This window comes from Acinonyx jubatus, chromosome D3 (genome assembly GCF_027475565.1).
Source record: "Acinonyx jubatus isolate Ajub_Pintada_27869175 chromosome D3, VMU_Ajub_asm_v1.0, whole genome shotgun sequence".
NCBI lineage: Eukaryota > Metazoa > Chordata > Mammalia > Carnivora > Felidae > Acinonyx > Acinonyx jubatus.
The window spans coordinates 66,709,137-66,726,166 of record NC_069392.1 but is presented as its reverse complement, the minus strand read 5'-3'; the positions used below and the strand labels follow the sequence as shown (position 1 = coordinate 66,726,166).

The 17,030-nt window shown below is 50.2% G+C and overlaps 1 protein-coding gene across 11 annotated transcripts in view; it reads right to left on the bottom strand.

Annotated features, from left to right (window-relative positions):
- Nucleotides 1-17,030, bottom strand: part of CTIF (cap binding complex dependent translation initiation factor) — a 292,743-nt gene that overhangs the window by 245,676 nt on the left and 30,037 nt on the right. Inside the window, exon 2 of one of the 11 annotated variants that reach the window (XM_053205574.1) lies at nucleotides 13,878-14,094. The exons of 9 other annotated variants lie outside the window; for them this stretch is intronic. The gene's annotated coding sequence lies outside the window, so the exon portion shown is untranslated. Of the gene's footprint in view, nucleotides 1-4,141; nucleotides 4,726-13,877; nucleotides 14,095-17,030 lie in introns of those variants that run through there. One more of the 11 variants, XM_053205576.1, reaches the window with a different exon arrangement.

The window sequence follows — 17,030 nt, the reverse complement described above, 5'->3', positions numbered from 1 at the left end:
GTTAAGTCCTAGAGCAGGTACGAGTTGATTTTTCAGACCGGAACAGTGACACAAGGTTAAAAATCTAAGACTGCTGACCTCATGAGGCGTTTCTCCCCTCCTCTCCGCTGAAACGGGCCCGTGTGACTTTCGTCTGCCACGCTTCACAAACACACACAAAGAGGCCCACCTCTCTCGAACTGTTTAGGAGAAGCCCAGGTCCAACAAGCAGAGCCCTAAGGGTTTCCAACCTAAAACACCAGGCGGAATCCTCCCCACGATGACGCGGGGTGAACCCCCGCTCACACTCCCTTCTGCAGCACCACAGGGGTTGCGGTGCGTCGTGGGTTGGATTCTATCTCGCAGAAAGGCACGCTGAAGCCTTCACCACCACCCCACCCTGCGTACGTGGCCCTATCTGGAAGTAGGGTCTTTGAGGATGTAATCAAGGAAAGTTGAGGTCTTTCTGGTGTTGGATAGGTGCCGAAGGCAGTAACTGGTGTCTTTGTAAAAAGAGGGAAATTCAGGGGCGCCTGGGTGGCGCAGTCGGTTAAGCGTCCGACTTCAGCCAGGTCACGATCTCGCGGTCCGTGAGTTCGAGCCCCGCGTCAGGCTCTGGGCTGATGGCTCGGAGCCTGGAGCCTGTTTCCGATTCTGTGTCTCCCTCTCTCTCTGCCCCTCCCCCGTTCATGCTCTGTCTCTCTCTGTCCCAAAAATAAATAAAAAACGTTGAAAAAAAAAAAAAGAGGGAAATTCAGACACGGGGACACGCACAGGGAGAAGGCCACGACGGAGGCAGAGATCGGAGCTGTGGATCTACAACGCAAGGAATGCAAGGAGCAGCGGCCACCAGGAGCTAGGGAAAGGCAAGGTAGACACTTCAGAGGAAGCACGGCCTCACCAACACCTTCATTTCAGGCTTCCGGCCAACAGAACTGTGTAAGAATAAACCCGTGTTGTTCTAAGCCACTCAGGCTGTGCTGATGTGTTACAGCGACCCCCAAAAAGCTGGTATGCACACTCACAAGAGGACCCACCACAAGCCCCTTCCCTGGGCCTTGGTTTCGTTTTCTGTAAAATGTAAAAAGTGGGGCTGGCAGGCCCCTCGGGCTCTGACATCCAACTCTGGGTTCTTGGATCTACTAAGCCCCTGAAGAGAATGGGTGCAGGGTGGGGAGAGAGGATTAACTCAGGGAAGGGTGGAGATGAGCACAGGGCTGACCTCCCCCTGCCTACATTGTGCTGAGGGGCGATGGAAACGGGGGGAAAGCCCACCTTAATAAAGGATAGGTCAAGTTCATCTTTGCAAGCTTGCATCCCCCCCCCCCGCCCCCTCCCGATGCAGGACGGGGGTGCGGTAAAGAGACCGAGCAGAGATTCTCGGGGGAGATTCATTTGCGGGACAGGGGTTTTCCTTGTTTTAAATATTCACCAAGATAATAAAGGCAGACTGGGAGGGGACAGAAGGAGCAAGGGAGAGAATAGCAAGAGGCCAGGACAGAGGAGTCACGGGCTCCACCAGGGCAGCAGGGAACAACACGGTGAGGGGTGTGTGGGCACCAGGGGATGAGCCAGTGAGTGTGTCTGCAGGGGTACGCAGGGAGGGCAAGGAGGATGAAGGGGAGGCAGTTTGCGAGTCCGGGGCTGCGGGCCTGGGGGGCTAGCTAGATGATAGGAAGGCAAACCCCAGCAGGGTCATGGACAGGGACCATGTGCTGGACTTAGGGGGTGCCTGAGGTCAAGTGTCCAGGAGGCAGGTGAGTGGGATCAGAGGACAGGCCTGGGGTAGAGAGCGGATGTGACTGAAAATGGCACTCAGGTGACAACCAGGGCCACCCAAGGGGCTGAGAGGACACAGGAGGAGAGCAAGTGGGGGGAAGGTGCTGGGACTAGGACCCCAGGAAGTCCCCCTTTGACAGGCCACTGAGAACAGGGAAGATGTGTGAAGCAAGGAAGGCATGGGGGGTGGGGAGAAAAGTGGTGTGGGGGCCAAAGGCAGTGAGAGTTGAGGTGGGAGGGGCTCTCAGGGGGGGCTCCGGCCACCAGGAGAGCCAGCACAGCAACGGAGCAAAGGCAGAATGGCCACGGAGTTGGCACACAGGAGTGTCCCGGTAAGGCCAGGCTTGCGCCACTGCTCCCCAAAAGGCAATGAGGTCCTTAAAGCCTTGTCCCCTTCCGAGCTTGGCCAACTCCATAGATGGTTACCAAGGAGGGAAAGAAGGAAGAGATGGAATGTCCCAAGATACTGTTTTCACCCGTTGCCCATTATCGAATGCGCCTGCCTTCTTGCCAGCGACTTCATAGACCCCGGCGATGCCCCTAGGGTAAAACCTAGAAGAGGGAGTCAGTTATGTTGAAGTATTCCTTTATTTGGACACACTGAGAACATAACTAAGTCAGACTGAAATCTGGTGAAATGCAAAAACATACGTACCAGATCTTGAAATGTTTTTGCTTTTATATAACTCAGATGCTAAGGAAAAAATAAAGCTAAGTTGTCTTAAATATATCACAATCTTTTTGTGGGGGATAAAAACACAGCTAGAACTTGGGACTTGTGGATATTTAGAGCTGAGAATGACCTGGAAGTTTACCTAGTTGCACCTCTCCTTTTACTGGTGAGAACACTGTGGCCCCAGGAAGCCAGCTGGTGTGCCAGAGTCACCTCATTAATTAGTGACAAAGGCAGGACTGGTCCCACTGCCTAACTCCCCTCCAGGCTCCGGGACCGCCAGTCAAACCAAATCAAGGCTACCCTAGTTCAGATTCCACTCAAAACCGTGATGCCCATGTCAACAGGTTGGGAGTTTCAATTATAGTAAAAATTGTACACCCAATGCCTTGGAGTTTGGGTATTATTTTCAAAACTGGCTTGGGGCGCCTGGGTGGCTCAGTCAGTTAAGCGTCCGACTTCGGCTCAGGTCACGATCTCGCGGTCCGAGAGTTCGAGCCCCGCGTCAGGCTCTGGGCTGACAGCTCAGAGCCTGGAGCCTGCTTCGGATTGTGTCTCCCTCTCTCTCTGCCCCTACCCCTCTCACTCTCTGTCTCTGTCTCTCTCTCTCTCTCTCTCTCTCAAAGATAAATAAATGTAAAAAAAAAAAAGTTAAAAAAAATAATAAAAAAATAAACATTAAAAAATTAAAAAAAAAAAACTGGCTTGACTCAGTTTTTATAACACTCAGAATGGCTGCCTATGGTGATATAGGCTGTGTGGATTATGTGGGCTGCGTAGCTGTGCTCTGAACAGGGGACCCAGAATCGGCCAAGACCCACCAACGTATTGCTCACCAGGCCCTGCACTTAGGAACAGAGCTGTACCTGCCTGGAAGGTGCATCTTTCCTGGCTCTCCCAAAGACTACTTTGGAGATCGGCCAGTGACTGGTGGCTGGGTACCACCTTGGAGTTAATTTAAGTTGTTCCAAGTCTGAGTCTATCTAGATAGAGATAAATTTTTTTTTTTTTAACTGGAAATCAAAATGGGGTGCCTAGGTGGCTCAATCAGTTAAGCGCCTGACTCTTGGTTTTGGCTCAGGTCATGATCTCATGGTTCGTGGGTTAGAGTTCCATGGAACCTGCTTAGGATTTTCTCTTCCTCTCTCTCTGCCTCTCCCCACCGCTCTCTCTGCCTCTCCCCAGCTCGCTCTCTCTCCCTCTCTCTCTCTCTCTCTCTCTCTCTCAAAAAAGAAATATATGAACATAATGTAAATTTAAAAATATACATATATAACTGGAAATCAAGGCCTTCACCTATAAATTCAGACCTCTTCCAAAAATAAAATAGATCACTAGAAAAATCAGCAAAGAGCATGCCAAGTAAATTTCCACAGGAAGAAATACACATAGCCTATCAATTCCTGAAAAATCTTCAGGCTCACTAGTAATCAAAGAAATGCAAAGCTAAATGAGAGCCAATTTTACACACATCAAATTGGGAAGGGGGGAAAGGAATGCTAACACCCAGGGTTGGGGAAACGGGTGTTCTCACATGCAGCTAGCGGGGGCGAAAATACTCGCTGCAGGTGTTTTTTAAAAATCCCGAGACGTACACATAACCTGGGAGTCAAGAAAATAACCAAAGGCGTCTTCAGCAATTCACTACAAGTACGTCCACAGGAAAAATAAACACAGAGGTCACAACCCGCAAGACAGCCAACTTCAAACCTCAGCTCTTCGGAGTCCGCATTAGCAGCGCCACAATGCTCACAGAGCATTCGTCCAAAGAGGAGAACGTTTGCAGGAGCCTGTTCTTTGTTCTAACTCAGGTACCAAGAGTCATGAAGCTGAGGCAGGAAAAGAAAGGGTGAGACAAGAGCACGTGACACAGAAAGGGTGTGTCACTGAGCCCTACAGTAGTCCTCGGCCACCGGGTCAGGAGCTCAAAGGCTCTGAGCGGATCCTGTCCCTGGAGCGGAGGAATGACCGTCAGTGCCCCTTAGCAAAGTCCCAGCAGCCTCACGAGACTGGCGGGGACTGTATCTCTTGCGAGCTCCAGCCCTCCAAGGGGCAGAACGAAAATCCCACAGGCCCCTGTTCACAGCTTTGCGTCTTACAAGTATGGGCTCTTCAAAGCGAGCCTTTGAGGATGGGCCATCCGCCAAGTCTGCACTGGAGCCAGTGCTGGCGTCCTTCCAGCAGGTTGCCCCAGGGGTGAAGGTGATGTTGGCGTCAAGGCTGTGTTCCCAGGCCCCACGCCAACCTCACAGAAGACCATGGGGTCCTCTGATGGGCTCCAGCAACACCCATACCCTGGCCCCCCCACCCTTCCAAGGGAAACTGCAGAGAACGGAAGACACACAGGAAACAAATGGAAGAGATTGTCCCTGTCCCCCAGGCAGATGCCCTCTCTCCTCACTAGCCTTTCTAATGTGCTTTTAGAGCCACTGAAGACCTTCCCGGGTGATGGAAATGACCTTTAGTTTGGTCTGAGCAATGGTTACAGGAATACAAACATCTGTCAAAATCCCTCAGGCCATGCGCTAAAGATTCATGCGTTTCTCTTGTATGTAAGTTATACTTCAGTAAGTACTGTTTTAAGAGGAAAAACGCATTGATGGCTACAGGAAGCATGATCAGCAAACCAAATGGTACAGAGCCAGGTTCCTGGCCTTGGGGGCTGTGAGCAACAGAGGGGCAGGAAACACCCTGGGGGGCAGCGTGGAGGGATGAACCAGATCTGTGGTTTCCGGCTGGGAATCTATGAAAAACACATATTCTTGGGCTCTATCCTACTTTCTGAATCACACATAGAATGAGTTTGGGGAACAGAAATCTGCATTTTGATAAGCTCCTTGGGTGATAGTAATGTTCCCTGGGGTCCAGGACCAACATCTAGAAACTGTGCCCAATGTGCTTATAAAGGTTCTGACCTTTAGGGGTCACAGTCCCTGGTTCTTTGCAGAAAGCAGTATACGGCCAAGAGAAGGGTGGAAATAAAATGGGGTGATCAGAGTTGGGCGACACAGGAAGGCTTCCCATCTTACATTCTCTCCAATCAAAAGCCTAAACCCTGACCTTAAATCTCAAAAGGGTGACCCTACTCCGTTGTGCGGTTTGTGTACTGCTCAAAGACATCCGTCGAAGACACTGAATAAGGGCGGGGAACCAGCTCATATCCCATGTGTCAAACCATGTGCCCTAATGCAAGGCTGCAGCCACCTGCAGAGGAGAAGTGGAAAGATCTGCTTTCCTCCAAATTCATCCACCAAGATAAAGGGTGCCTTTTCCTAACCCCGACAAAGGTGCTGCATAGTTAACAGAGCTTAGTCTGCAGACCGAGCAGGGTCAGGAAACGCTCATGTTCTTTCAACAAAGCATGTGTTTTCAGTCCTGGCTCCCTGAGAACAAGAGAAGTGATTTGATATTCAAGGCACCACCTGTCCTGCCGCTTTCCATCAGTCCCCAACTCCATCCTAGCGCTCCTTGTCCCTCGTCCTTCCCCAGATATTACCTGCTTTCTGCCCTTCCATGGTCGGGTTAAGCTGCTCCCACCGCCTATCACACTTCTCGCCGGTCCCCTACCCAGTCATCGGCGCCTTTCGCAACGGGATCACGCTCCCGCCCCGCTCAGGTGCCCAAGCACAGAGGACGGAGCAGGGAGGAGGCAGGCGTGTTCCAGGTCCCGCAAAGCCGTATGATCTTGTTGGAAGATGATTATAACGCTAATTACAATAAGGCATGAGCAAGGAGCATGTGCAGCAGGGGGCATGCTGTCTGTTAATTATAAAACTCATACACTACCACCTAAAAATAGTCCAGCTTCCTCCCCTGCCAATCTATAAATCCAAGAGTAATGAAACCTGAGTTCAAAGCTCTCTTGGGTTGGTATCGCTCTCATTCCTATGATGCACTATGATGCACATCACACATTCCTATGACACACTTCACACTCTTAAGAAAATTAGGGCAACACGGCATTCATTAAAATTTTCTGCAGCACCTAACTCCACAGACTACCAATTGGACAGAACTCCCTTTTTCCAGATCCATTTCTCTGTCCCTCTTTGCTCTTTGGGAGGCCTAAGAACCCGCCAGGACCAATGCTTAGGGCACTGCCGTCAGGCCACCACCGCCCCCAACCCCCAGGTAGGACCGCCCCCAGGGCCAGATGGGATGAGGGATCAGTCACACAGCAGGTGCAACCGGGGCTGTGCTCGGGCTCCATCCAGTCCCACTGCCCAGGGGCTCCCTGGAGGTCAGCGTGAAGGTCGGCCACCATCACAGACAAGGCATGGTGAGAGGAGTGAGGAGTGGCCCTAGGCGTACTGGAGGTGCTGACCCACAGTCGCCCAGTCCTCAAATGGCCCAATCAATGCCATTCAACAGATACGGACTGGCAGCTTGCTCTTCTGAGAGAGGGTGGGGCAGTGTGACCAGGCATGGGGTCTGGAGTCATGAGACCGGGGTTGGAGTCCCGACTCTGCCCCTTACCAGAAGTATTGCTTCAGGTAAACTGCTTAATTCTCTGCCTCGGTTTCCCATCTGTAAAGTGGGGCAATCCCATGGGGTTGTTGTAAGGACTGCGTGAACTAGAGTCTGTAAAATGCCTAATGCTTAGTGATGGCTCAAATGATCATATTATTACCGCCACCAGTACCGGTCCTCTGCCTCCACTATCACACTCCCTGTGATAGCTGGGACTACCCTGCGAGCTGGGAAGCCATGAAGGTACACAGATCGTCCCTGTGTGGAGAAGCACACTGGCCCCAGCAGGCAGCCCTACGTGACCCTGAGTGCCACAGAAGCCCATTCAAGACACAGAGGGAACCCTGAGGCCAGAGGGCACAATGGGAGGGAGGCAGGGAGAGGCAGGGAGGCCTTATCTGCCGGAGGCCCACAGAGGCCCACACGGAGTCGACACCATCGCTCCATGCCTCCTCCGTCCCCGAAAGGCAGGCCTTAGGCCTGAGGGTCTTGCACAGAAAGGGTTCTCAATCCCCCTCCTTTTTGTTCTGACCTATGCCTTCACTTCGTCCCCACTGCCATCACCTCCCTGTCCCAGTCGCCTGGGCTGAGAGGCCGGTTCCTGATGGGCGTCCCTGTCCCTGGCTGCCTCACCAAGCCTCTACCCTTGGGCCCCACGGTTTGCCCCCAAACATCCCCATGAAGCTGTCAGCTCGTCTATGTACAGTTTGGGTAGAGGGTACACCTGACACTCAGGAGACCCCACCCTACAGGCCCCAGCCCCACCTGATTTCTGGGACATATATGTCTTTCTGGTGCCTCTTTCCTCGGTACACAGGCTGTCCTCCTGGGTGGGGGGGGGGAGATACCCTCTCCACCCAACTCCAGCCCCCACACCAACCTGGAGGGCCACTGCGCCCACCTCAGACACAAGGTCCTCCCCGCTTTGTCCCACAACATCCCCAGCACTTACTTCTAAATTGAGCTCTCTGCCACTTAACGATGGCTTTCCTGGGTGGCATTGGCGGGGGGGGGGGGGGGAGATGCTTAACATCTTCCTGCCCACAGCCTTCCCTCCTGCCACGGGACAACACCCTCCTATTGGGTGCCAGGAATGTATTCAGAGCTCAGTGAACACTTGCAGGAAGGACACACACTCTAGACTTCAAGTACCACACAAGCCCCAGAAAGAAAGAAATGAGGTAAAGGGGGTTACGGGCTCCCTGACCCCAGAGAGCGAACCGGCCTCTAGCTGTGCTCCATTTTTGCCAAGAGAGAAAGAGTCCCCTTCCCTCCCCAACCAGTCACTCCTCTTTCCCCTTGTCTAAGCTCCTCAGAGGAAGTGCTGATAGTCAGGAAAATGCCAGAAAAGCTGCAGGAACCCATTGAGGAGAGGGGAACATTTACATGCAACCCAGACACAGGCAGTGGAAAAGAAAAAAATGAGAAGGAAAAGCCTTGGAACAGGGAGATGGGGGCAGGGGGGGTGGACAGGATAGACTAAAGCCCCCACACCTAAGGTAGTAGCAAGAATTATTCCTGAAAATACAAGGACTAAAGTGTAATTCTGGACACAGGACTGACTGGTGTGTTATGTAATTCATACTGGGATTTGGTAGATGCCAGGATATTCCCCCACGAATGTCAAAAATCAGTGGTCAGGGGGCACGTGGGTGGCTCAGTCGGTTGAATGTCTGACTTTGGCTCAGGTCATGATCTCGCGGTCTATGAGTTCGAGCCCCGCGTCGGGCTCTGTGCTGACAGCTCGGAGCCTGGAGCCTGCTTCGGATTCTGTGTCTCCCTCTCTCTCTGCCCCTCCCCCGCTCATGCTCTGTCCCTCTCTATCTGTCAAAAATAAATAAACAACAACAAAAAAAATCAGTGGTCAGCTGTGGTATTTGTGAAAACGGAGTCTTCCCTCACTGCGCAGTGGAAAGTGGACAGAAATGGATGTCGCAGAGCTGGGGCTGGTGCGATGTTGAAGAGGGACGTGTAATGAATGGCATGGCAAAGTCAGGGCAAGTCACGGGTAAAGGGGAAGAAGTCGGCTGTAAGGCAGGCCTGCAGAAGCGTCTCGTTTCTGGAGCAACAGAAGGGGGTCTGGGATAATCGAGGCCCTGACGCTCCTGGCAAGGGGGTTAGCTGCTTTCTAATCCCGCCCCCCCCACCGGTGACTCTACACACTGCCAAGGGCTCCCTGGGGGCCTGTTCTCCACTGAGGTTCAGGCCACACCCTGATTCCTGGGGAATCAGGAAAAAGCAGAAATAGAGGCCGGCCTCTGGGACAGAAGAATGGGAACCCTAAGAAAGAATGCTCCACGACAGGAGAAGCAGCCTGGCACACTGGATGGACACGACCTGTGCTTCCAGGAAGAGGGCTGGTCCCAGCAAACTGTGGCCAGGGAAAAAAAGCCCCCAGCAGAGAGTATTCCCAGAAGGTGGGACAAGGTAAAAACCCCAATTTTCCAGCTAGCAGTGACATGCTTCACCAAGGAGTCAGGGGGTCCCAAGTTGTTCGGTTTGGGCCCAATCTTAGGACATAGACAACATAACTGATATAAGGGGAGGTGGAACTGGAGGTCCCCAGGGTGTGACTGCTGAAGGCTGGTCAGCACAGGTCACGCGAGAGTGAGAACTTTTCAGCAGCCTCCGCCTCCATCCTGTGACACTAAATTCTAATGAGCAGAAATCACAATTCAGACAGGAATATACCTGGAGTGGAGGAAGCAGCCCTGAGACCACCCTGTCCCTCTGCTCTAACTCTTGCTTACCAGGTCAGAGATGTGTGTTTGGCCGCCTGAGCAAACCTCCTCACACACCAAAAGAACCCCTATGCCGATGACCCTCACCAAGCATTCTGCCAGGGAAAAAAGCAGGGTAACTTCAGACTGGCTCTCTGGTAATCTGGCTACCCCTTGGGATGATCAGATAAATCTGAGCTTATAATAAATACAAACCTGTAGCACAACTCTGACCTAGCTGGCAGACAGGGGGCAAGCAACCATCCCTTTTTTACTAGATAGATACAGAGACAATGGACAGATGGATGGGTGGACGGATAGACAGATGGATAGGTGGACGGACAGACAGATGGACAGATCAATGGATGGATGGATGGACAAACAGACGGATAGGTGAATGAATGGATGGACAAATGGACAGGTGGATAGGTGAACAGACAGATGGATGAATGGACAGAGAGATGGATGGATGGACAGATGGATGGATGGGTGGTTGGTAGATGGATGGATGGATGGACAGAGGGACAGATGAATAGATGGATGAATGAATAGATGGATTGGTGGATGGATGGGTGGCTGGGTGGCTGGATGGATGGATGGACAGATAGACAGATGGACAGTCGGATGGACAGATGGATGGGTGGGTGGATGGATGGATGGATGGGTGGGTGGGTGGATGGATGGATGGACGGACTAATACCTTCATGAGCCTTTGTCAGCCAGAGGCTTTAGAGAAGCTTCCATTTAATTATCCAATCAGAAGAATGAGGGGCCTCAAGAAAGCTTACATCTGGCTTCAGAGCCGGAAATACAGGTATGAAAAGATAATAATTAGTGTGGGTCTCTGCGGTCACACGCAGCTCCTCCTCCATGCCCTCCCCCTGAAAGAGTCAAATACTCCCACTAGGCAGACAAATGAGCACATGAAGAGAGCTGAGAAAGCAGAGCTCCATCTGGGAAAGAATCCTGGGAATTAGGGACAAGGCCCTGGGCTGCATAGAGGCCTCCCTCAAGCAGCAGAAATGCCCATTACTTCAGGAAAGGATGACAGGGGTGTGTGTGTGTGTGTGTGTGTGTGTGTGTGTACATATGCACATGAGAGAGAGAGAGAGAGAGAGAATGCAAGAGAAAGTTGGGCGAGAAAGAGCCAATAGTTATTTCTGAGTAGGAAAAAGTCATGATAAAAAAAAAAAAAACCACAAACATTTCATGGGGAAAGAATAGTTTTCTCAACCAGCAGCACTGAGACAACTGAATATCCATATGTAAAGGAATAAGCTCGACTTACACTTCACATCCTACACCAAAATGCACCCGAAAAGATCACAGCCCTAAATGTAAGAGCATTACAAAACTCTTAGAAAACATAGGAATAAATCCTCGTGACCTTGGATGAAGCCATCGTTTCTCAGCTATGACACAAAACCACAAGCAATGAAATAACAAATAAATAAGGATCCATTGGACTCCATCAAAATTAAAAACATTGGGCCTCAAAGAACATGATGAAGAAAGTGACATGACAACCCTTGGGGGAAAATACTGCAAACCACAGATCTGATAAGGACATAGTATCTAGAGTATATAAAGGACTGTTATGAATCAACAATAAAAGGACAAAAGACCAAATTAGGAAACAGGCAAAACTTTGAAGAGACATCTCTCCAAAGAAGATACACAAGTGGCCTACAGCCCTTGGATGAACAGGTAAACCTGAGCATTTAATACTACAAAGCACTTGAAAAGATGCTCAACATCCTTAGTCATTGAGGAAATGCAGGCCGAAACCACAGTGAGACAGTACTTCACAGCCACTGGGATGGCAAGGCTCAAAAAGACACACAATACCCAAGTGTGGGTGAGGATGTGAAGAAACTAGACCCCTCGTCCATGGCTCGTGGGACTGTAAAGTGGTCCTGCCACTTTGGAAAACAGTCTGGCAATTCCTCAAAAGGTCATTACCACATAAACCCAATAATTCCACTCCAAGGTACCTATCCAAGAAAATTAAAAACAGGTCCACACAAAAACGTGTACATGAACGCTCAGGGTAGTATTATATAGTATTCATCATAATAACTGAAATATGGTAACAACCCTCAAATGATCTCTCATTGGCTAATGGATACATTAAAATGTGGTATAACCACATATTGGAATATCATTTGGCCATAAAAAGGAATAAAGCACTGATCCATGCTACAACATGAACCTTGAAGGCACTATATTAGGTGAAAGAAGCCAGACACAAAAGACCGCATTTTCTAGAACTCCATTTATGTGAGAGGTGCAGGATAGGCAAATCCACAGAGAAAGAGAGTAGATGAGTTGTTGCCTAGGGCTCAGGGAGTTGGGGAGAATAAGGAAGGAGGTCATGGAAACGCGCTGGATGGCACTCTTCCAGAAAACAAAAAATGATGCATCTAGAAAGTGTTCTGGATAGAAGACATTGTTGCACAACATGGTGAACATATTAAAGCCACCTACTTTTTTATTTTTATTTCCTTATTATGTTTTTAATTTTAATTCCAGCATACTTAACATACAGTGTCATGTTAGTTTCAGGCGTACAATGTCGTGATTCAACAATTCTATACATTACTCAGTGCTCATCATGACAAGTACGCTCTTTAATCCCCATCACCTATTTCACCCGTCCCCCCCACCCCACCTCCCCAACCATCAGTTTGTTCTATATGGTTGAGAGTCTGTTTCTTACTTTGTCTTTTTCCTTTATTCTTTTGTTTCTTAAATTCCACGTATGAGTGAAATCAGAAAAAGCCACCTACCTTAAAAGGGTGAATTTTTATGGTATATGAATTGTATCTCAATAAAGCTTTTATTTTAAAGAAATAGCAGAGAAAGAACCAGAGATGAGGGCCACGCAGGGCCATGGCATATGTTTGGGTGACCTGACTGAAGACAAATGAAGAAAGACCAAAAGAAGTGTGAGAGAAACCAGGCAGAAGGGCACATCTCAGGAACCAAGCCCTCACATTCTGTATGGATTAACATCTCTGAGGGCAAAAAGAGTAATAGATCCCCAAAACAAGACCATTTCCTTCTGGATTTGGCTTTTGACACCACCTGCCTCAAAAACCCGAACTCCGTCACCACCCTCTGGTCCTGAGGCAGGGACACATGTCAGATTCCGTTTTACCCGACCACCCTGTCTAGGATGGATGAGGCAGGATTCTTCTGGAGCCACAGTTGCTTGTGGTTTTCTCCTCATGTCTCAAATCTCAAGTTCACTCCGAGAGTCAGTCCGAGTCCCCAGGCCAGTTTGCTATGCTCGGTATCGGACCATGACACAGGGACCCTGGGCAGACCCCTCTCTGCCCAGGTCATTAAAGGGGAAGAGAGGCTGTGACTCATGCCTGACGCTATGCCTGAGTCAGACCTCCCACCTGACGCCTTCCAGATGACGCTCTGATCAGATTCACTCGTCAGTGGCTTTTCCTAAGCAGGTACAATGATTTCTCTTTAGTAATTCCTCTCATAACACTCTCTTAGAGGCTCTGGATGCACATTTGCTATCGTGGCTGACAACATGAAGGGCTCTAATATCACACATCCCACATAAGCGGCTCTCAGAGTTTTAAGAATAATTAGCAATTTCAACCTTTTAGAATACTATTCCCTCGATGGAGAAAGCCAAAAAACAAAACCAGACAAAAGACAAGCCCTGAAATCACCAAACACCAAGCTTATGAAGCAGAGAAAGGATTATAGTCTAAATTAGTAAAAGGTACAGTTGAGGGGCACCTGGGTGGCTCAGTCAGTTGAGCGTCTAACTTCAGCTCAGGTCATGATCTCGTGGTTCGTGAGTTTGAGCCCCACCTCAGGTTCTGTGCTACAGCACAGAGCCTGCTTTGGATCCTCTGTCTCACTCTCTCTCTGCCCCTCCCCTGCGCACTCTCCCTCTCTCTCTCCAAAATAAACATTTGGGGCGCCCAAGCGGCTCAGTTTGTTAAGCGTCTGACTTTGGCTCAGTCATGATCTTACGACTGGTGAGTTCAAGCCCCACGTCGGGCTCTGTGCTGACAGCTCGAAACCTTGGAGCCTGCTTTGGATTCTGTGTCTCTTTATCTCTCTGCCCCTCCCCTGTTTGTGCTCTGTCTCTTTCTCTCTCTCTCTCAAAAATAAATAAACATTTAAAGAAATTTTTTTAAGATTCAAATAAATAAATATTTTTAAAAAGTATATATATACAAAATAAATAAATAAGAGGTACAGTCGAGCAGACCGAATCCTACCTATGTCATTTTCCTCTGTTTTGTTTGTGTCATACACATATCCTGTACTTGGGTCTCCATGGGACCATGTTTTATTTGGTTTTACTTTACAAACTTGGTGTTGGCGATTCAACAGCGAGGCCTCAGCTGGCACAGTGAATCTGGAAACCAGGAGTCTCCGTGCAGAGGCGGCTTTTCGCCTACTTATTCCGGTGTGTGTGTTGGCTGAAGTAGAGACCTACAGAGAAAAGGGACCGGGAAAGTGCAAACAGCAGTGAGCGAGGCCCCGGATGAGGATACCAGCGAGAGGTGGGGCAATCGGGCAAAGGTCCTCAGATGAACAAAGCCTCATCTCAGAGAAAGGCTGTAAGTTACCAATGAGCCTGGCCTCCCACAATTATTGCAAAACATTTATGTGTTTTTGCTTTTCCAATAAAAACAGCCAGGCCTCAGCGTCCCTGGGTGGCTCAGCCGGTTAAGCGTCTGACTCTTGATTTCAGCTCATGATCTCACGGTTCGTGGGACGGAGCCCTGCGTCCAGCTCTGCACCCACCGTACGGAGCCTGCTTGGGGTTCTCTCTCCCCCCTTCTCTCCGCCTGCCCCTCTCCTGTTTGCTCTTTCTCCAAAAAAAAAAAAATAATAATAATAATAATAAATAAATAAATAAATAAATAAATAAAGGAAGGAAGTCGCTCTGTCTCAAAATAAATAAATAAACATTAAAAAAAAATGGCCAGGCTGGAGGAGCAGAGACAGCACTATGCTCTGCTAAGTGCCTCTCTCCTGGGCTGGCGGCTGACTTGGCAAAGCCCCAACGGCCACATGTCTGCCCTTCCGAAGGTCAGTGCTGCCCCGGGCAGCTAGGGTGCAAGTGACCGCACAGCCACAGCTCAGCTCCCCAAAGGCAGGCGCACCTGCTCCCGAGCCAGGGCCAGCGGGCACACCTGGGTGTCTTGCATAATGCAGGCACTGCTGCCCAAGGTCAGCGAGAGACCATCCACAAGCCCCAATTGTTCTCCAGCAAGCTCTCTCTGAGGCCAATTGTTCTACGAGGCACGTTTCTCCAGCTCGGGGCCCGCCTGGCAGGCCCTGGGTCCTCCACAAATGTTTGCCGTTGGCTTCTCAGGATGAAATTGGGAAAGTGCTCTCATTTACAAAGGCCTTGGTCCAGACAAGCGCCCTTACTTGGGCAGTCTCCCTTAGAAGGAGAGGACTGCAGGAATAGTTGCTGCAATTTATTTATTCCAGATAACCAGGGCTTGGCGCCGGGGCCAGAACCCGGGGGGCGGATGCATGCACAAAGCAGCTTTCATGAAAATGCACGCCAAGCAGGCAGCAATTGTGATGTGCCTGGGCTGAGCAGTGGAGAGCATCCCAGGAGAACAGCGCTAGACCGAGAGGCGGGGTCTCCACTGACCATCCCTCCCACCTCGTGGGGCGAGGGGGGCTGCTCAGGGGGGCGCATAGATACATAAATGCACCTCTGACTCATTCTCGAGTTCAGAGGGTCTCACACCAAGGCCTCAGCTCTCCTCACCGTGCATTGCTAAAATCCCCCGGCATCGTCTTTAAACCCCCTTAAGGCAAAAAAAAAAAAAAAAAAAAAAAAGTGAAAATTAATCTAATTAAAGTCGACAGTGTTCACAGTAAGGAAAATTCTGGTATTTTGCCAAGAGTCTCTCTCCCCAGCCAGCGCCAGCTCTGTGGGTAAAGGGCACGAGGTTGGGAGCCTGACAGGCCCGAGCTGGAGTTCTGGCTCTGCCACTCAGCTGTGTCACCATGGGGACATCTGTCAAAGAGGCAAGAGTGACACTTAACTTTTTTTTTTATTTGTTTAATGTTTGTTTATTTTTGAGAGAGAGAGAGACAGAGACAGAGCATGAGCGGGGTGAAGGGCAGAGAGAGGGAGGGGGACACAGAATCGGAAGCAGGTTCCAGGCTCTGAGCTGTCAGCACAGAGCCCGATGCGGGGCTCGAACTCCCGAACCGCAAGATCATGACCTGAGCCGAAGTCAGATGCTTCGACTTGTGACCGACTGAGCCACCCAGGCGCTCCAAGAGTGACATTTACCTTTCAAAACTGCTACGAGCATACGAGAGTTAAAAGCTATAAAGCCCCCCACCCAATGCGAAAGTCAGCCCCTCACGCCCCATTGGCTCGAGCCCGACCCACCGACCCCGACGGGTGCCTGTGCTCCCAGATCCTTGCCCCCAGGAATCCTGGCAGTGCACGCAGGACTTGCTGTATCTCAAGGTGGCAGCTCCAGGGAGGGAGGATCCCCAAAACCCGGCCGAACCCAACACCTTTCCTGGCTATTACTGTCTCATCTCATTTGGACCTGTCAGCAGCCCTGTGAGGCAGGCAGGAGACTGGCTGGTATTTCTATCATCCCCATCTTAGATGCAGAGAGGGGAGTGAGCCTTGGGCTAGGTCTCATGGGAAGTTACCCCCCAGAGCTGGGCCTCAGACAGTCCAGCACTCTGTCTGATGATACTGAGCATCCAGACATCCCACTACATTCCCTAGGCGGATGGAACATCATCCATGCTTCCCAGTGTGCGACTGGATGTTCAGAAATGCAGCAAACGTGACATTCTATCTGTTCCAGACTTGAGCCTGAAGGAGGTCTGGCAGCTTGTTTTTGTGTTCCGAGAGGAGCCAGCCATCTTGAAAGAGGCCAGCTGCGCTCAGACCACCATGTTAGAAGGAAGTCAAACTAACCGCACAGAGATGCCACACAAAGATACCATCTAGAAATACCACAAAGAGATGTCACAAAAAGAACAGCGGGCCCCAGGAGGACCCTTTCTTTACTGGTTCTGCTTCTCTGGAGAATCTGCCTAGTCCAGGCTCCTTGAGGCCAGGAGCCAAGTATGATTTGCCTTTGACCCCTCAGTCTGCAGCGTCCAGCTCAGACTATCAGGAGACCACTCACACATCCAGAAATAGCGGATGGGCAAATACACTATAATGCAGCCAAATGAGAGAATATCACACACTTGGGAAAAACGCAAAGAGGGCCACTATGTGCTGGTGTAGGCGACATCTACAGAATATTCTGATAGGTGAAAGACCAAAATACGGATCGCATTTTCAGTATGTCCCCTTTGAGGTAAGAGAGGGCAAAATAAGAATTTATTCCTTGCAGTACATGAAGAAATAGGAAAGAAGA